This window comes from Hoplias malabaricus, chromosome 4 (genome assembly GCF_029633855.1).
Source record: "Hoplias malabaricus isolate fHopMal1 chromosome 4, fHopMal1.hap1, whole genome shotgun sequence".
Classification (NCBI taxonomy): domain Eukaryota; kingdom Metazoa; phylum Chordata; class Actinopteri; order Characiformes; family Erythrinidae; genus Hoplias; species Hoplias malabaricus.
Genome location: NC_089803.1, coordinates 4,003,231 through 4,024,621, shown reverse-complemented (window position 1 = coordinate 4,024,621; position 21,391 = coordinate 4,003,231). Strand labels below are relative to the sequence as shown.

The following is a 21,391-nucleotide window of genomic DNA, read 5'->3' as shown; positions in this document are numbered from 1 at the left end:
TCAGGCCTTTTCATGCAAATCTGAGTTTCACCCAGCTGCTTGTAAATGTCTGTATGTCTCACTATTTACTGACTAAACAAATCAGAGATGTGTACTAGTTGTATGTGTGGCAGAATAGCTTTGTTTGATTCACCTGATTGTTGCCAGTTGGGGATGATATGTGTGTAGGGTGTTTGATTGGCAGGTGACTGCTAGTTGTAGGAGTGTCTTATGTTGTTCCCACCCCCTTCATGGTGTGTTCTTTGCTACCAACATCGTAGGTAGCTTGGCATGATCAGACTAAGAATCATTCCTCAGCGTTCTCAATGATCGTGTGCTTCCTATTGGTTTTAAGCCGACATTCACAATTCTAATAAATACTTTTTAGTAACTTAATATGTTTCCTCATCATTTGCTAATTCTCCAGTTTGTCTGCGAAACCAGTTTAATATGTTCACAAAGCCCCATTTTCAGTGAACAAATAAGAAAACAACTGTCTTGGTTTGATATGCTAGGCTTTCTCTCTCTGCTCATGGTACACAAAAGGCATCTGTCACTTAGTCAAGTTCAACTTTAGCCACATTCAAACAGTATTTTTATTCTAACATAACATTTCACATAAAATGTGCAGAGCTCTGCCCTCCTGCTGTAGAATGCTGAATCCCCCTGATGTTGCTATTGTTTTGCTTTGCTCTTCTGATTTGTTTTGTCAACCTTAGTACCCTGAAGTCTGCAATTTGCAGGGTTAATAGCACACATTGTGTTCTCAACTTTATAGCTCAGGAATGCCTCCACGCATCAGTGTAATGCACATATGCTTAGAAATGGCAGAACATACCATTTCCACAAAATAGTGCTGTATAGCAAAGCATCTGCATGTAATCCTAAGTCTCTGGATCCAATCTTCACAGTTTGCAGGGTAAAAAACACAACTTACATTCTCAGCTTTATAATTCTTGAATGCTTGAATACGTCTGTGAGCTCCACATACCATTAGAAATGGCAGATCCTACCGTTTCTAAAAATAGTGCTATTCATCGCGGTGCTTATTACTCAAAAAAGTACTACCAGCTATTATCAATCCTCTTTTAACTATAGTAAACTCATCACTTAGCCTGGGCTATGTCCCCATGCTTTAAAACAAGCAGTTATTAAACCTCTGATCAAGAAACCAAATCTTGATGCTAGCACGCTGTCTAATTACAGGCCTATTTCTAATCTGCCATTTCTATCCAAGATCTTAGAAAAAGCCGTGGCCCAACAACTTAGTTCACATCTACATAAGAATTATATATATGAAAAATTCCAAACTGGATTCAGGCCACATCACTGTACAGAGACAGCTCTAGTCAAGATAACAAATGATCTTCTTCTTGCCTCTGATCAAGGCCACGTATCCCTTTTGGTGCTTCTTGACCTCAGCATAGCTTTCGACATGATAGACCACAATATTCTCCTAGAAAGGTTAGAAAACATGGTTGGAATTACAGGGACAGCCCTATTATGGTTCAAATCTTATTTAACGGAACATTATCAAGTCGTAAAAGTTCATTCATTCATTATCTGTAACCGCTTATCCAATTCAGGGTCGCGGTGGGTCCAGAGCCTACCTGGAATCATTGGGCGCAAGGTGGGAATACACCCTGGAGGGGGCGCCAGTCCTTCACAGGGCAACACAGACACACACACATTCACTCACACACTCACACCTACGGACACTTTCGAGTCGCCAATCCACCTACTAACGTGTGTTTTTGGACTGTGGGAGGAAACCGGAGCACCCAGAGGAAACCCACGCGGACACGGGGAGAACACACCACACTGCTCACAGACAGTCACCCGGAGCGGGAATCGAACCCACAACCTCCAGGTCTCTGGAGCTGTGTGAACACTACCTGCTGCGCCACCGTGCTGCCCCAATTTAAATTCAAATTATTCTAAAGTAAGATTTGGAATTCAACAAGGCTCTATTTTAGGACCATTATTATTACATTATACATGTTACCGCTAGGCACAGTTATAAGAAATCATGACATTAACTTTCACTGTTATGCAGACGACACACAATTGTATATTTCAGCCAAGCCCGATGACAAACACAGATTAAAGAAAATAGAGGACTGTGTAAAAGACGTGAAAGGCTGGATGTTGCGTAACTTCCTCCTTCTAAACAGCAACAAAACAAAGGTCCTGCTTTTGGGTCCAAAAGTGGCAAGAAATAAATGATCAGATTTAATTTTAAATCTCGCTGACTTTCCAGTTAAACCTAGTTCAGCAGCAAAAAATCTTGGTGTCATAATTGACCCGGATTTATCATTTGATCAGCATGTAGGCAGCTTTTTTACATCTTCGCAATATTGCTAAGATTAGAAATGCCTTATTCCTGCAGGACGCTGAAACATTAGTACATGCCTTTATTACTTCAAGGCTTGACTACTGTAACACACTACTGTCATTAACATGAGTTTAGTTTATGGGTCCTTTGCAGGTTCCATCATGGCCAAATCAGCCTACTTTACCCAGCAGTCATTTGCAGACAGTGCTAGCAGCCAGGTCATTTTTGCATAGGAGTGTGATTAAGAATGGGTTCCTCATTCTTCCCTGAATTTGGCTAAGCTTGATCATTGTTTCACAAATATAGTTGTGTTTTTTTTCATCTCATGATGGAGATTCGGGATGTACAAATCTCATCTCTCATGAGATTCCTTCAGTGGATGCATTGGTGAATTCCACCCTCTGAATATTACGTTGTGAAGACTCATATTAATTAGCTGCTTAAATCAAATGTTATTTGGGAATTTTGTAGTCCATATGCTTCCCTAATTGTTCTTGTGTGGAAGAAGGATATAACTTTAAAGGGATGGGATGTGTCAGATTAATAGCAAAACAAAGAAGGATGCTTTTCCCTTAGCTCACATTGAGGAAAGTTTGGATGCTTTGGCTGGAGCTTGTTGATTCTTTACTTTGGACTTGGCTGGTGGTTTTAACCAAGTGCCACTTTTGGAAGGAGGCAAGCCTAAGACCACCTTTTGTATGCTGTTCTGGCTTTTTGAGTGGATTAGTGTGCAATTTTGTTTGTTTAATGCTCCCAGTACTTTTCAGAGTTTGATGCAGAGGGTGTTTAAGGACCAGTAATGTCAGTGCCTTCTTTTGTACTTTCATGACATTGTGGTATTTTCATCCTCAGTGGTTCAGTTTGCAGACGTTGGAGGTTGTCCTTGTCCAGGTTAAATTAGGAAAACATGCTTTCTTTCAGCTAGAGCTCTACTACCTGGGTCGTGTGATTTCTAGTCAACCAGTGTCCACTGACCCAGCCAAGATAGAAGATGAAGCTCAATGGCTTTGTCATGGGACTGAGCTCTGTTCATTTTTAAGCTATTATAGGTATTTTGTGAAGGGCTTTGCCCAAATGGCAGGCCCTTTGCGTAAGTTGTTGGCTGGTACAAAATGTAAGTGAGAAATTAATAACATCTTGGCCTCACTTTGGAGTCCTTTTGTGTGAACAAAGTTTTGATGCTTTGAACTCAGCCCCAGTGCTTTCCTATGCTTTTTCGCTCCCGTTCTTTCTGGAGAGTGGGTCTTTTGCCCTGATGAGGACAAAGAAACATTTCTGCTTGTCTGCTGACAGTGTTATTGGCATGGGATGTCTTCAGATATCAAGGGTTGGTGCCAAACGTATGAATGGTGCTAAAGGGCTAAGGACTCTAGATCAGTGCCTCATAGTTTTATGGGCCATTTGCTAGCCTCTCATAGAGCTGGGCGATATGGCCAAAAATGTAATCATGATAAGTTTTTTTCTATCTTGATCGATCTCCATATTTATTACGATATTAACATTTTGTCACACAGTGACATGGACATCTTTCTAAAAATGTAGACTGAATAAACTAAATGACCATTACTTTACAATATATATATATATATTCTGGTTTGTTTTCATTTATAATTTGGACGATGATACAAAAATTGGTGTTCAATAGTTCAAATAGTTCACCTGATTGTTGGCAGTTAGGGCCAATTTGTGTGTTGGCTGGCTGGATTGCATTGGGCTATATGTGGACCCGATGACTGTTAACTGGTGGTGTGTATTCTTTTGTTCATGGCTTGTTCTGTGCTGCCAGTATGGTGTGTATGTAGCTTGGAGTGATCAGATATCATTAGTCAGTGTTCTTAACAAGCATGCACTTTGTTTCTCGGTTTAAGGAGAATTAATGGATTCAGTCATCGTCCATATAAGGAAGTGAGGCTGCGAGTTGTGCATGTGAAGAACGCTTCTGCCCTCCTACTGTCAGACGCTGGATGATAACAATGGAAGGAGGGGTAGTGAAGGATAGATGAATTTACATGGCAAAATGTTATTTATTTATTTTTCACTCTTTTGATATAATCATAATTAATAAAACTGATTTTCTGATGACAATTTACATCAGCTATTCAGTGGTGGTAGAGAAGAAAGTAATAATTCCAGGGTTGAGACAAAACTAAATTCCAACACGACTTAAAAAAAAATAACTCGCGTACCTATTCCAAAAACAAGATTACAATAACTACCCTGTCTCCATACACCAAAAACAGGAGAAAAGGGCATCCAAAAAAAAAAACAACAACAACTTACTATTAATAATTTTCTCAGGGAACATATACACAAGTTACAGCTAAAACAGCGGAGTTCTACACAGATGGGTAGGTAGGGTTGGTCTGGTCAGTGGGAGGACTGATGGCAAAAATGCGTCTACTGGAACAGCCCCCTCTTTCTGCCATCATTTCACCCCCTTTTGTAGTTGAAGCGCCACATACTGCAGCCAAACAGAAGACATCAGACTCGGCTCTGGGAAGATGACAAATGAAAAAGAATACATACATCAGGGCAGAAAATACGAGCGTCTTAACACGGGATGGAAATCTGAATGGTGCCATGGTGGACCCGATATTTTCTTGCTACCTGGGTCCGCTAAGAAGCAGTGCACGGTACTGTGATTTGATTGGCTCTTTGTGATTTCATTGACCCCTGAAGTATGGAGTTATATTAGGGTCAAACGTTATGTTCATTTGAAAAAAATCTGAAACTGAAAGTTCAAATCTTGAGATTGAACTTTGAAAAATACAACAATGTATTCAAAGTTAAAATAAGTGTAGGATGATTTTTTTTTTTATTTAAATAGAATTTTGATTCAATTATTTTATTTTCTTGAACAAATAATTTATTTTCATTTTTCACTTTCCTATATATTTTGATATTTTTCACACAGTTTACATGAGCTTTTCTCAATGTTAAAACACAGAAAGCACTGCAGTAACATTTAAGGTGGAATGGGAAATGTAATTAAGGAGCTGGGGGTGAAAGAAGTTAATTTCACCACTGTTGACATTACTTATCTGCACATGGAGCCAACAGCTTGTCCTGATGCAACGTAAACACAGGCACAGTTTAATGTAAAGTACGATTTAAGGTGGAACGCAACATCAGACTAAGAACCTGGGGAGTAAGGAGCTTAGTAACAGATTTGTTACTGGCTCGCTGCAGCTTGTCTTGATGGAGCAGACGCCATCACCAGCAAAGTGATGGGGAACTAAAGTGGCTGTGAAACTACACACTTTAACAGAGTATATAGCTCTGGGTGCCAAATGTTGTCTAAAAGAGCTCACCTCTCCGCTGATGTCCCTCCTCCCAGACTAGATCAGGGCCAAAGCTCTGAAACTGAATAACAAGGATCCAAAAGTTAAAAAAAAAAAAAAAAACGCATCTGAAAATAAGATCTGTGACCAAACAAAGATCTGAATCTGAAAATATAAACTCTACAACTGAAAAATATAAGACTTCAAATATCAAAATATATAGGAAAATGAAAAATGAAAATAAATTATTTATTTAAAAAAGTAATAATTTAATCAAAATTCTATTTAAATTGAAAAAAAAAATCATCCTACACTTATTTTAATTTTGAATACATCATATTTTTCAAAGTTCACTCTCAAGATATGAACTTTCAGCTTCAGTTTTTTTCCCCCCAAGTGAACAAATCTTTTGACCCCAATATAACGCCATACTGAAGCCGGTTGCTCTGGTAACAAGGACAATAGCACAACTGCTACTGGCCAATCAGAGAGCTGTTGAGATGAAGCGCCAGCCAATCGTAGCGCAGGGGGCTGTTCTCTGAGCTCGGAGTGTTGATTCAACAGGAACCGGAGAGCTTCGTGAAACAGGACTTGTTTGTGCTAGAGGTAACTGATCCACACTGTTTACACTGTGTCTGTAACTGTCTCTCTCTCACTCTGAAACAAGGACAGACAGGTTCTCTCTCTCTCTCAGAAACAGGGACAGACAGGTTCTCTCTCTGAAAGGAAGGTGGAGAATGGGGGAAATGTGGGAGCTGTGTCCACACTGAGCTCAGGAGGCTAGTGTTAGCTCTTAGCTGTGACTCTGGGAGATGGTAATGTTTAGAGTTGGGTGGAGAATGGTGAACTACTCTGAACTACACTGTTTATACTCTCTCTCTCTCTCTCTCTCTGAAACAGGGACAGACAGGTTCTCTCTCTGAAAGGAAGGTGGAGAATGGAGGAAATGTGGGAGCTGTGTCCACACTGAGCTCAGGAGGCTAATGTTAGCTCTTAGCTGTGACTCTGGGCGTTTGTAATGTTCAGAGTTATGTATGTACAGTAGCAGTACTTTTGGATGCATGTCTGACATGAAACTATGGGTTTAAACACCATTCAGCACTGTTTTGCCCAGGCTTAAAAAAGCACTGTGTGCAGATAGTATGTACCTCTTATTGTTGTTAAGGTTGGAGTACGAAACCACTGTTGGTCTCTGTATAAATGTAAATGTATTTCAGCTGTTAAATGTTTCCCAGAATAATAAGCCACTATCTTAAAAACTTAATATACTTAAATGGATATTAAATATACTTTAATAATCTCCAAAATTATGATTGGAAATATGAATCCAGATTTAGTTTCTTGAACAAAGTTTAAATTACTGTTAATGATTCTGGTGTTTAGCGTAGACTGCTGCATTTACGCCGTCTTCAGGGTCTATACTTTTTAAAATTAATACTGAAAAAATAATAATGAAATCATTACTGCTGTCCTGCTTCTAATTAATTTCAGTCCTTAAAGATAGGTGCAGAGTTTGAGTTATTTTCACTGTTTTTTGTTGTTGTTTTGTTTTACTGTTACTGTGTCTTGTTTGGGAGACTGGCAACACTACACTACATCATACTACATTTCACATGGACCAATCATAATTTGCCTTGAGTGAGTTCAGATGTCATTGTGAGGCTGGTCTAGAAACTTGCAATCATGGCTACAGATCGCTGTGTGATTTTAGATTTTAGTCTGATGTTAGATTTTAGCGCCACACTTAACTTAGATGAGACAAGAGGATACTACCGCATCTGTTGATGTATCTGTGTTAATTTTAATTTTCAGAAATCATGTCTGAGGTGACATTAAGTTGGAAGAATCATTGTTGGATTGTGAGCTGAGACTGAGCCCAATGTAGAGTCTCATTCATGTTTGAACACGAATTCAACACTTGTACTATACTTTCACCATTTTTTTTCTTTTTCCAGAAATGAATAACATCTCTTTGAAAGTCTTCTCCTGTTTTTAGTGTCTGACACAGTTCTGCTTTACTTCAACAGATACATCAAGAAACCTTAACACAAATAATATCACAATAAAAATTTTTAAATTTTTTGAAATAGATTAAATATGAGGACAAAGTGTGCAGAAGCTCCACTTCTCAGGAAATATCCTCAGCCCCTCTCCACTAGTGTTGTCACAATATCAAAATTATGACTTTCGATACAGTACCTGCCTAAATATCTTAATGCCGAAACAATACATCACGAAAACCTAATACTTCAGGAAAAGTAATGTACTTTCTCTACAGGCTGAGGGCTGTGGGCAAAAGCGCTGGTATCTTCTTGTTAAATGTCACGCCACACATGACGTTTTGCCATTTCTGGGTCCAGTCACTCCTTCAGCCCCATGTTATACATTCACAAGACTTGTTTACTGTTTGAATAAATGTCTTTAATGAACAAAAGTGTTTGATTACAGTTGTTACAGCCAATAATGTCAAAATCAATTTTTTAGTTCAAATTTTGAGTGCGACAAATATGCAAAAATAGAAGAAATGTGGTGGGGCACATATTTTCATGCAACACTGCAGTATAAAAAAGTATGCTTTTGTTTAGTTTTAAATGGAATATTGTGGCCAAAGTGTATATTTTCTTGTATGGCAGGTAATTTGCTAAAATTTCATGATCATAACAGTCCTCTTTGGCTTGAGAGCTGGGATTTTTATGAGTGTACTGTCCAACTCAGTAATTCAGATTTGCCACCTAATCGATTACCTTTGCCACTCAAAAGCTTTTGTTGAATTTGACATTGAGTTTTTTTTCCCTTTGGCTTTCTTCTCCTCCAGGAAAGAAAAACAACGCTGTGCCAAGTCTTTTCCTTCCCCTAGTCCCCAAGGCAGTAATACATCCATCAATACAAAAAGAAAAATCTTGAAAAGGAATAAACAATGCTGAAATCTGGAGAGATTAAATGTGAGGATACAGAATGTGGACGTTCCCATTCTCAGGAAACATCATTGACTACTTTCCGAACTAATACATCTGGCAGACAAACACTGAGAAATACAGACAAAGGGAAAACGTATGATTGCCCAGATTGTGGAAAGAGTTTTAATGGAAAGAGTAATCTCAGAAAACACCAGCACATTCACACCGGAGAGAAGCCATATACCTGTTCAGAGTGTGGGAAGAGTTTTAGTCAACGCAGTAACCTTCAAACACACCGCCGAATTCACACAGGAGAGAAACCTTATTCTTGTTCAGACTGTGGGCAAACCTTTACTTTACGGAGTAGTCTGCAAACACACCAGCGTCTTCACACAGGAGAGAAACCGTATCTCTGTTCAGAGTGTGGGAAGAGTTTCAATCATCAGAATCATCTCCAAACACACCGGCGTCTTCACACAGGAGAGAAACCGTATCTCTGTTCAGAGTGTGGGAAGAGTTTCAATCATCGGAGTCATCTCCAAGCACACCTGCGCATTCACACCGGAGAGAAGCCATATACCTGTTCAGAGTGTGGGAAGAGTTTTAGTCAACACAGTAACCTTCAAACACACCGCCGAATTCACACAGGAGAGAAACCGTATTCTTGTTCAGACTGTGGGCAAACCTTTACTTTACGGAGTAGTCTGCAAACACACCAGCGTCTTCACACAGGAGAGAAACCGTATCTCTGTTCAGAGTGTGGGAAGAGTTTCAATCATCAGAATCATCTCCAAGCACACCTGCGCATTCACACCGGAGAGAAACCGTATGAGTGTTCAGAGTGTGGGAAAAATTTCAGTCAACAGAGTCATCTCCAAATACACCGGCGGATTCACACAGGAGAGAAACCGTATTACTGTTCAGAGTGTGGAGTGAATTTTACGAGACTGAGAAGTCTTCAAGATCACCAGCGCATTCACACAGGAGAGAAACCGTATCAGTGCTCAGAGTGTGGGAAAAGTTTTATTCGGATTAGTTCATTTAAAAAACACCACCATGTTCACAAAGGAGAATAAGTGTATAGGTATTCAGATTATGAGAAATGTTTTGCTAGACAGAAGTATCAAGTTCAAGAAGTTTATTGTCATTTCAGCAGTATACAGTGTTTACAGTACACAGTGAAACGAAATAGCGTTCCTCCAGGACCAAGGTGCTACATAAAACAATACACAACATTAAAGTCCAACTAGTGCAAAGCTAGTGCAACATAAAACAGTGCACACACATTAAAGTGCAAACGATATGGCTAAGAAAATACAAAACTGTCCCTACAGTACAATACAATGCAATACAAGACAAGGCAAAAACCATAAGTACGGAGGGGGTGAGGGAGAGAGACACTGCAATCACCAAAATCATTGCATGCTCCTAGAAGAAAAGCAATAAAAATGCAAAGTAGTATGTGGGAGTATCTTCAGACATGGATTTAAAGATTCATAAATGTATTAAGAAGAGCTAAAGTTGCCTAAATATTAGTTAATTACTATTAATTAATTAAATGTGATGTTTCTTTCAAAATACTACATTTTCTTGAAAGGTGCACATTTACATAAAATAAAATTTCAATGAACAGGAGTTGTGAAGTTAAGGCAGCAGGAGCAGAAAAACAAGCCACATACACCTCTGTTTTGCTGTTCACAAGGCCTTGTTTTCACCCTCTGGACGACAGATAGCCTCATCCTCTGGAGACCTCCCCATGTTTGTCTTGCTCTCCCCAACGAGACAGCCCTGCCCACAAAACTTTCCCTGAGCAAGAGGGTGGATTCCACTACCAAATATTCAGGACATCATAATTCATATGTTCCTCCCCTGAGAAAATGGGATCTTCCAAAAAAAGGAGTGAGACAAGAGAAGAATTAGTTCTGGACTGACTTATTCGATATGGAGAACACTAAATTCTGCGGAAAGACTTCAACAGGACTCGGTTAATATGGTTATTCCCATTGAAGTGCTCTCCCAGTTCAGTGACTCCCCTCCCCACTGATGTGGGGTGATGGCCACAGGGAAAAGCTGCTTTCGCTTCTCTAACTGATCAGAAAAATTCCACCTTAAAAACTCCTCTAAATAAAATTTATTTCCAGATATGCTTTATTTACATTTCTCATTTATTTATTTACATTTACCTTTATCAGTCTTAAAACACAGTGTTCATCAGCACAATTTAAGGTGGAGCGGTAAATCCGAATAAAACGCTGACTACTGCAAAGAGGGAGAGCCTGAGTTCATTGCCTCTAGGCACGCCATGACTCACTCATTGATGCTTATTCCTGTTCTCTGGACCCATAGGAGACTCGGTTCTCCACCCTCCTGGCCGAGGGGAATATCTGTTTAAATCACTTCTGTGACAGTAAACAGTGCTCTCTCTCTTTGTTGGTGAGGAGTGCTTGTTCGCTCCCATGAACTGTGCTCTCTTGTGCCATTGCTGCACTGCTTTCACATTGACAAGTGATGGCTAAATTCTACATCCAAACAGTGAGTCCCCTGAGCACAGTCCCTGGACTTCTATAATTTGTGTTGGTTTGTATCCTTTGTTTGCTATTGACGCATCTGCTTGGATATTGCACATTTTAAACCTGCATTTGTGACGTTTAGTGATTTGGAGCCCTCCTTGTGGGAAAGTTGGTATTCAGCATGAAGGTAAACATTTGGTAACATCAACTGTCAGTTCAACAAGCTGTTGAATTTCTTGGTTGCAGATAAATCTGATGATTTTAAGCTTGTTTGAAGGATATTCTTAATTGGACTTGGACCAAACTTGAAAAGTATTTTCCAAGGATGGAATATAAAGATGTAAGCCTATATTTAGTGTAATGTTTAGTGTGAATTTTCTTTAAATCATGTAACTAGCACACTGAGCCGGAGCTTCTTTTTGAGCTTTGTGTGACAACCAAAAGGTGAGAAAAGACCTGAGATATTCCAGCATCTCCTACCTGATACCTTTGACTTTTTGAATTTCTTTTTGCTGCAGTGTTCATATTTTCAGAATTGTTGGTAGATTTAGAAGATTACCATAGCCTCATGTACTTCTTAGAGAATTCCTGTGGATTTTATTTTATAATGTTTATTAATTCAACTCATAGGGAGTAATATATGACTTTTAGAAGTTAAATGAATGAAGTAATTAACCAGCCTACAAAAAGGAGTCGGAGTAGCTTATTACTCAAACATACCACTCCAATTTAAAAGATGCCAAAAGAAATAAAAGCTCGTTTGAGCCTCCCAATGCTTTTGTCTTTGAAAAGCAGAGCCCCGTCGTCCTGTGAAGGACTGGCGCCCCCCCCCAGGGTGTGTTCCTGCCTTGCGCCCAATGATTCTTAGTAGGACCCATGGATGAAGAATGCTGTTTATGGTTACAGTCAAGGTTTTTTTTCCCCTCCTTCTTTCTTTAAATTAATTAAATACAAATTAGTTACAAATGCCTACTTCCCTGTGAAATTCTTGAAATATGACATAAGACCCAAACAGCCAACAAGTAAAATCTAAAAGCCTGTATAATACATTAGTAGTTTGTGTTTTTGTGTGTGATTTGTGTGGTGTATAAAGGTTGAAGTTTAAGTTTATTACATTGTGCAATGCTTTAAATTATTCTAATTTAAATAGAAATCAAAAAGCAGAAATATGGTAAAACAATCCTCAAAAATCACCAAAATGCACTCATCAGACCTCTCTGACACTTCTATCGCTGGCCAAAATAACTTATGATTTTACTTTACCGTGGTGGCACTGTTTTTGTCATTAATATGAAAGATGCTATCTCACTATTTTGAAGTAAGTCAATATATTGATATACTCATTTATTTAAGAGTTTATGTTTCTTGTTTCTTATCTTATTTATTTTATAGTGTCATTATTTTAAAATACCACCTCATTATTTTGAGATATTAAATCATATTCAGAGATAGAATACTATCTCAATATATTGACTTAGTATCTCAAACATAATGAGATACCTCATGTGGGTTTTTTACTAAACATCGCAGTGGATAGGGGTAACCTGATATCTGCTGGGTATGTGTATATATATATATATATATATATATATATATATATAAAGGCACCATTTTTTGATATTTAAAATAATCTTTAATTATGGATAATCTGAGATCTGCTCAGTCACATGATTTGCACACTACATTTTACAGTGCATTGTGGGATTGTGTGAGTACACTGAAAATTGTTTTCAAGGGCGGAAAAACGCAAAACATTGCACTATGTAATGAATAGGGCAGTTTTTGACATAGCGGAGGTGCTTACAATTATTTATTTACTTATTTCATTAGATTTTAATTTAGAATTTAATTGTATTATTATTTTCTTGCTCTTTAATTTTGTATTACCACAATCTGTTCTACCTATAAGTCTTCATGTTAAAAACATTTTGAAACCGGAAAAAATGACTATAAAGGACAGGAGTCATCAATTAAACAATAGCCGACTGGAATATCATTGGCTCTTGTGCAGATCCTACAAATGTACAGTGATTTTATTGACTCGTCAACAGCCCCTGCGGAACACGTAGCTGTGAGTTGATTGGCGGTTTCAAAGGTAACCAGATCCCTAGACAAACTTTCTGGCCAATTACCTATGCGTGTTCAGTTTCACCCAATCGTATCTCAGGGAGCGGGTGCTGTGGGAGCGCTACACAAGGAGAGCTGGGTGTGGTAACAAGAACAATGACAGCTGCTGCTGGCCAATCAGAGAGCTGGTGATCTGAAGCTCCAGCCAATTGTAGAGCAGGGGGGCTGTTCTCGGAGCGGTGAGTGTTGGTTAAATAGGAGCAGAACGAGAGCGGTGTTAGGACCTGTTTTACTGAACGTAAAGGTGTGCGCGACTGTTCCACGCTGTTTACAAGGTGTCTGTAACTGTCTCTCTCTCTTAGAAACGTGGACAGACAGGCTCTCTCTCTGAAAGGAATGTGGAGAATGGAGGAAATGTGTCCATACTGAGCTAAGGAGGCTAATGTTAGCCCTTTGCTGTGACTCTGGGAGAAAAGATCAGCCACAAAACTAAAACCACTTTAAAACCACATCATCTCATTACAGTGCACACTGTTTAGGGAGTGGTGGGTATAGCAGGGAGCAGGTGAAGTGTTGGGCGCAGGAGAAAAGGGTGAGTGTAAGAGTCACTTTAATAACAGCCACATTGTGGTTGTCATATTTTGGTGAGAGCATCTCTACAGTTGAGGTCTTGTGGGCGTTCCAGGTGTGCAGAGGTCAGTACTAGTGCTATTGATTCATTTATTTATTTGTGTGTGTGTTTGATATATTGTCCTGGAAATAATGGTATTATTGTAATCTTAAGACCATTAATGCCACTGATATTGTGACAATATAATATAATGATGCAGTTAGTGTTACACCTTAGTGTTGGTCTGTCACTTAAAATCTCAATAAAATACATTTAAGTTTGTGGTTGAAAAATGTGAAAAATTTCCTTTTGCAAGCCACTGTACTGTATTAATGGATACGTCTACGTCTGTGGGGAAACGGCAGTGCTCTCCGGTTTGTTTACATCCAGAATCTTTGTGCCTTCTATGATGGAACAGTGTGTGTTTGTTTGTAGATGTCTGAAGTGCTCCTTGTCTGTAAGAAAATCATTTGTAATTTGAGTTGTTAAGTTTTGTAGCACTTTCGACCCTTTTTTGACTCCATATATCTCTTTCCAGTATAAAACAGCTGGAGAACAACAAAGGAAACATCCTGTTACTTGATTAAGATTGTGAACGTCACCTTTTATATAAAGGAGAAGGAAAACCTTTATTAAAACCATTGAGGAAATTACTTCTCTGCATTTAAACCTTCTGTGGTAGTGAAAACACAAACACACACTAGTGAACAACTTTTCACACACACTAGGGGTGGTGAACACACACAATCAGAGCAGTGGGCTACCAACCACCTTTGCGCCAGGGGAGCAGTTTGGGGATTAGGTGTCTTGCCAAAGGGCCCTTCAGCCGTGGATGAGTAAAAATAAAAATAAATAAATTGACATAAAGGGCGGCACGGTGGCGCAGCAGGTAGTGTCACAGTCACACAGCTCCAGGGGCCTGGAGGTTGTGGGTTCGATTCCAGCTCCGGGTGACTGTCTGTGAGGAGTTGGTGTGTTCTCCCCGTGTCCACGTGGGTTTCCTCCGGGTGCTCCGGTTTCCTCCCACAGTCCAAAAACACACGTTGCAGGTGGATTGGCGACTCGAAAGTGTCCGTAGGTGTGAGTGTGTGAGTGAATGTGTGTGTGTCTGTGTTGCCCTGTGAAGGACTGGCGTCCCCTCCAGGGTGTATTCCCGCCTTGCGCCCGATGATTCCAGGTAGGCTCTGGACCCCCCGCGACCCTAAAATTGGATAAGCGGTTACAGATAATGGATGGATGGAAATTGACATAAATGCTCTAGAACACAGAGAGTGAGTGGCTAAAATACTTGTGATGCTCATTCTCATGTTAACAAACACTCAACTGAACACAGTGAGCGATACTGATGCCAGCATTCATTCATTTATTAATTCTTTCATTTTCTGTAGCCCTTATCCAGTTCAGGGTTATGGTGGATATGGAGTTTACCAGGAATCACTGGGTGCAAAGGGGGAACACACCTTGGAGGGGGCGCCAGTCCTTCAGAGGGCGACACACACTCACACCTACGGACACTTTTGAGTCACCCTGGGAGGAGACCGGAGCACCCGGAGGAAACCCACAGGGAGAACACGCCACATTCCTCACAGACAGGAGCAGGACTTGAGGTTCCTGGAGCTGTGTGACTGCGATACTGCGTGCTGTGCCACTGTACCGCCCTTCACGTATATTGTCCGATAAATCAATAATGTAATTATCAGAACAGGCCTAGTCAGTACCAACCAAAAGTGGAAACGCAAGGAAGGAAAACCTGTGAACTGGAGACAGGGTCATGGGCCGCTGTGGCTCACGGATGTGTGCGGAGGGAAGACTACTTCCCAGAGACCTGAACTTTACTAGTGCACATGAATGAGTTTGGTTACCATTTGGGTTGAGGTACTAAATCTGACCTTTATAGGGTTGGGGGATAAACGCCATCATCACCAATCGGTTATTCAAGTCAGACGAATGGAAAGTACAGTTTAAAAACTCACTAAATCAATATAATAATAAAAATAATTACTAATATTAATGGTAAAGTGGAAGGTTTATAATTGATCTGCAAACACTAGAAACAATGGAGAAATCTCCCATTGTTTGGCTGCTCACTGGTGTGTGGTCAGAAGAGCAGAGCAGTGAGACGTGGAGTCCAGTATGAGGAAGAAGTTATTTCATGTGCTTTCTTTGCTTTGACTTGAATGAAGTTCCCAAAGTCTGCTAAACAGTACAGAAGTACAGAAAATAAAAGTTTAAAGTATGTTCCTGAGACCAAGTTCCACAGTTTAAAAAGTTTTCTATCAATCTGAGTTTTTTTCCTCTCTTTAATTTTATATGAAATTTGACATTTGTTTTCTCTCTCTCTTCCAGGAAAAATAACATCCACAGGAAAATCTTCTCCTGTACCCAGTGTCTAAATCAGTTCCCCTTCACTTCTACTAAAACATCATGAAACATCACCAAGAGGAAAGAGTGACCATGCTAATATCAGGAGGGATTAAATGTGAGGATACAGAGTGCAAAATCTCCACTTCTCAAGAAATGTCCTTAACAATTCCTCACACTAATCCATCTGGTAAACAAACACAGAGAAATAAAAACAATGGGGAAATCTACGACTGCTCAGAGTGTGGAAAGAGGTTCAACCGTCACAGTTCTCTCACAAGACACCAGCGCGTTCACTCAAGACAGAAACCTTATTCTTGTTCTGAGTGTGGGAAGATTTTTCGAAAGAGTGACGCTCTCAGCGAACACCAGCGCATTCACAAAGGAGAGAAACCGTATCAATGCTCAGAGTGTGGGAAGAGTTTTACTAATAAGAGGAATGTCCAAGTTCATCAGCATGTTCACACCGGAGAGAAACCTCATCTGTGTTCAGAGTGTGGGAAGAGTTTTTATAAACTGAGGGATCTCCAAAAACACATGCGTGTTCACACAGGAGAGAAACCGTATCAGTGTTCAGAGTGTGGGAAGAGTTTTAGTCAGATGGGGAATCTCCAAACCCATTGGCGCATTCACACAGGAGAGAAACCGTATGGATGCTCTGAGTGTGGGGTGGCTTTTATAAGACTGAGGAGCCTCCAAGATCACATGCGTGTTCACACAGGAGAGAAACCGTATTATTGTTCAGAGTGTGGGATGAATTTTTCTCGACTAGGGGGATTCCAAAGGCACCAGTACATTCACACTGGAGAGAAACCATATCAGTGTTCAGACTGTGGGAAGAGTTTTCATCAACTGCGCAGTCTCCAAACACACTGTCGCATTCACACTGGAGAGAAACTGTATCAGTGCTCAGAGTGTGGCAAGAGTTTTAATTGTAAGAGGAATCTTGGAGTACATCGACTCATTCACACAGGGGAAAAGCCGTATCAGTGTTCGGAGTGTGGGAAGAGTTTTTATAAACAGAGTGATCTCAAACAACACAAGCGCGTTCACACCGGAGAGAAACCGTATTCCTGCTCAAAGTGCGGGAGGAATTTTACTCAGCTTAGTAATCTTAAAAGACACCAGCGCATTCACACAGGAGAGAAACTGTAATAGAGCTCAGAGTGTGAGCATTCACCTAGAATAGGCAACATCCTTGTTCTGTTTCTATTCAGAAACTCTCTTTTAAGATGGAACTATACGTTTCAGAGAGAAAAGCGACTGGTTGTTTTGTATGTGGTCGTAATTCACTGTCTGAATTACTACAGAAACTCATCTGTAACTTGAACTGTTTAGTTTTGTAGCACTTTCGCTCTGTGTTTACTTTCATAAAGTTAGTGCTCTCATCAGTTTAGAGTCAGTTTAAACCTAAATAATCAGAAATAGCAAAATTAAGTCAAAATTTCACAGAAATAAAACAGTAAAGCAATATCTCTCTCTCCATGATTTTCAACATTTGAGGCCTCTCTCTTTGCTGTTGAGCGAGAAGTGATTTGCAGTGAGCAGAGAGAGTAGAAGCCTAGCATACCGGACTGAGACACTTTGTTTTTTTTTAATATTATTCATTTACTTGCATTGTGGCTTCATAGACATATTAGATAGGTTTCTGTGCAAACAAACTGGAGAGCAGCAAATAGTGAGGAATGTCACTTTTAAGAAATAGTTAACGCATTGTTTTGCCGCTCGTTGGGGAATTCTGAGGGTCAGGTTTATGTTTATCACAACTGAAAAGTTTTTTTTCTTTTGTGTGCTTCTTGTCAATTTGAACTATCAACATTACACAACATAGCTTCAAGGAACATCAGTACACTGAAAGATAAAGCACCATAGTATTTAGCAGAGATATACTAATATTTATTCATCAGTGATACCCTTACTGGAGAACTTTATAACGAGTGTCTGGACCTTAACAGTTTTTAAGATTTTTTTTAACAAATCAAACACATTTTTGTGATATGGTATTTTTCTAGCTGCAGGAAGAGAGAGAGAGAATGGACAGCAGTTAGATCCGTGAACAGGGGAAAGTTCAGGTTCATGATGATTTCACAGTGATTTCCATCAATCAGAGATCACACACTGTTGGGAATGTGTTGAAGTGTGTGTGCAATAAGAAATGTAAAAATACCACAGTGGACCCTTCTATACATCTATTCTACAACCCCAACTCCATTTTACACAAACACATTTGTTTTAAATAGGAATGCTGTTTATGTATTTGGTTGTTGTCAAGTTGTATTTTCCCTTCTTTCAATTAATTAAATACATGTTACAGGGTGTGTATTAGTATACATACTTCCCTGGTCAAATATCCATGATTTATGTGTTGATAGGTTAATCAGGTCTTTGTGGAAATAAACACATATACACTTTATTTTTATGTAACATAATTAAACATGAATGGTGAAATAACTTTTACACGGGCAACATTTTTCTTACAGCGTGTAGAATGTTCCTTTTTTTTTTTTTTTATTAAGAAAGTCCTCTAAATTTCTATTTTTTTAAAGAGGAACACTGTCATTTAATTCCTGGAATCCCACATAGGACACTTAAAACTTTGTGTTATGCTAAAACATACAATGAAGAAAAACAATATAACATTAAGGAGGTTTGTTTTTACTATGAAACAAAATTTATGCTGACTCTCATTGACCTGAATGATCCTGTGCCTCTTTGTATCTGTTTTGTGTTCTGTAACAACTGCTCAGTTCAGGAACTACAAAGTAATGTGATCTCACGTGAGTAACATCTTAAAAGAATATTATAGTATTTATAAAAAATAATTATTTCTATAAGTCAAATGCTTACAAACACACATTTTATTCTCACATCATTAACATAAAACTGAGCCTGACAGGACTAGATACAATGTACACTATTAGATCAAATGAACTGAGATTCGATAAAATCAATTTAATAAAATAAATCATTAATAAATTTCACATACAAAAGCAATTATTTTCCCAAAGGTCTGGAATTAGGCCATTTTTTAAACCTACACACATTGTTTACTGCAAATTAATTAATAATTTACATTTTAATTTATAATGATTAAAAAATGATTTATAAAAATAAAATAAAGTAGTCGAACCATTGAAGTGCATTAACTCTCCTGAGTCTCTTTTACATAAACAATGCCCTAATTCATGCAGATGTGCTGGTAATGAGCCAGTGAATAGATGGAGGTCAGACACTTATGAGCCAATGGTTTTTTTTCTACCCACCAAACTGTATAGAGTTAAACTGAGAGTGAATTGACAGATTGGTTGTAAACAGTGTGTTATTGCAGTGTATTAGAGGCTGTTACTCCACCCGCTCTGTTTAGGGCTGAGATGCTGGGTGGTTTCATTCCTATAAAATAAAAGCACAGTGTAATGTGTCTATAAATGGAACATGGAGGACGCACAGGGTGTGTTTATGAATACCAATCAAGGCTGTTAAACTGTTCTGCTCAGATGTATACGCAGTCAACACATTTGAGGGTTTGGTGAAAATATTCAAGAAAACCAAGAGTCAGACATGTTTATATTTACCAAACTTGATTTTGAATAAAAAGCCCCAATGTCTATAATCTGTATTAAATTAAATAGGATGCTCTGGAGGTGATACCCTATGCCATGTTCCAGTCAGAAAGGTATAAATCTCTAAGGCACTGGGCCATGGAGCAATGGAACTTTGTTCTCTGGAGTTGGAGTGTTTTTTTTTTCTGAAAAACTTAACTCAACCCTCCAAAATCTGTACTTGACCTAAAAAGTAATGTTTCTTTCTGAAGCTGTTACTGCAGCAAAAAAGGGGACACACTCCATTCATTCTCTTCCATTTCAGAAGAAATGTATAATTAGGCACACACTTTGGCCTTTGTATGTCCTTATCCAAAGTTGTGGTTATTATTGATAATGGCAGGTTTGACCCCCCCCCCCCAAAAAAAAATAATAATAATCCCACTCTGACAAACTAATAAATATAATTTGTTCTTCATTGAAATATTAACATTTCTAATGTGAGGAAGAAATGAAACGGTGAAAAAATAAATCAATGGGATGAAGTTAAAAAAAAACACAAAAAAAAAACCAAATCTGTGACAAAGAACAATTTTTTAAAGCAAATTAAAACATACATTTTTAGAAAAGAAACAATTCCTACCTGTAATTGCACAAAAGGTATCTCAGGTGGCTGCTAGGCTGAGGCTAGCTGATACCCATGGGGTATTTATTTGACAATAGGATGTTGCTATATATTTGCTGTGGACTATGATGTAGGCACTGTGATATTGTAGAAGCCATAAAGTCTGTGGGAGCACCCTGCAGAGAGGAATCTGAATTGAATTAGCGGGAATGTTAGGTAAACCATCATTTTCCAAGGTCAGTTATGACTGGCTGCTTCTTCTGAGGAACCCACCGGACCTAATATGTAAATGGTGAGCAAGGCTGAGATACAAAGGGTAGCAGACAGATTATTTCCCTCTCTAAGTGTTGCTAAATGGTTATTGGTATGTGGTTGATAAGGATTTATTGAGACGATGGCATTGGCTTCTGAGGATACAGGTGGCTGTAAAGTAATGGTGACTGCTGTGGTCTTGCTAAGTGGTTTACTAAGGTTTATTCATTCATTATCTGTAACCACTTATCCAGTTCATGTTCACGGTGGGTCCAGAGACAACTTGGAATCACCGGGCGCAAGGCAGGAACACACCCTGGAGGGGGCGCCAGTCCTTCACAGGGCAACACACACATTCACTCACACCTACGGACACTTTTGAGTCACCAATCCACCTACCAACATGTGTTTTTGGACTGTGGGAGAAAACCGGAGCACCCGGAGGAAACCCATGCAGACACAGAGAGAACACACCACACTCCTCACAGACAGTCACCCGGAGGAAACCCACGCAGACACAGAGAGAACACACCACACTCCTCACAGACAGTCACCCGGAGGAAACCCACGCAGACACAGAGAGAACACACCACACTCCTCACAGACAGTCACCCGAGGCGGGACTCAAACCCACAACCTCCAGGTCCACTGGAGCTGTGTAACTGTGACACCTACCTGCTGCGCCACCGTGCCGCCCTGCTAAGGTTCATGATTAAAAGTTAATTTTTACTGTTGTTCATGAGGGTAACTAGTGTGTTTCTGTGTTGTTGCTATGGGTTTCTACATACTTGTCTGCTAAGGTGTTGCTAAAGGGTTTGCAGCTAGAAAGAGTATTTCGTAAAAGACATTGTAGGTTGCTAAAACGTGGATGTATTATTGCTATGACATTCCAGGTGGTTGTTAGGTTGTTCCTACATGGTACTCAAGAAGTTTGT

At 39.3% G+C, this 21,391-nt stretch overlaps 1 pseudogene; it reads left to right on the top strand.

The window, feature by feature from the left end:
• The first annotated feature begins 6,080 nt into the window (after window positions 1–6,080).
• On the top strand, window positions 6,081–19,991 carry LOC136693912 (zinc finger protein 850-like; annotated as a pseudogene).
• The last annotated feature ends 1,400 nt before the right edge of the window (window positions 19,992–21,391 follow it).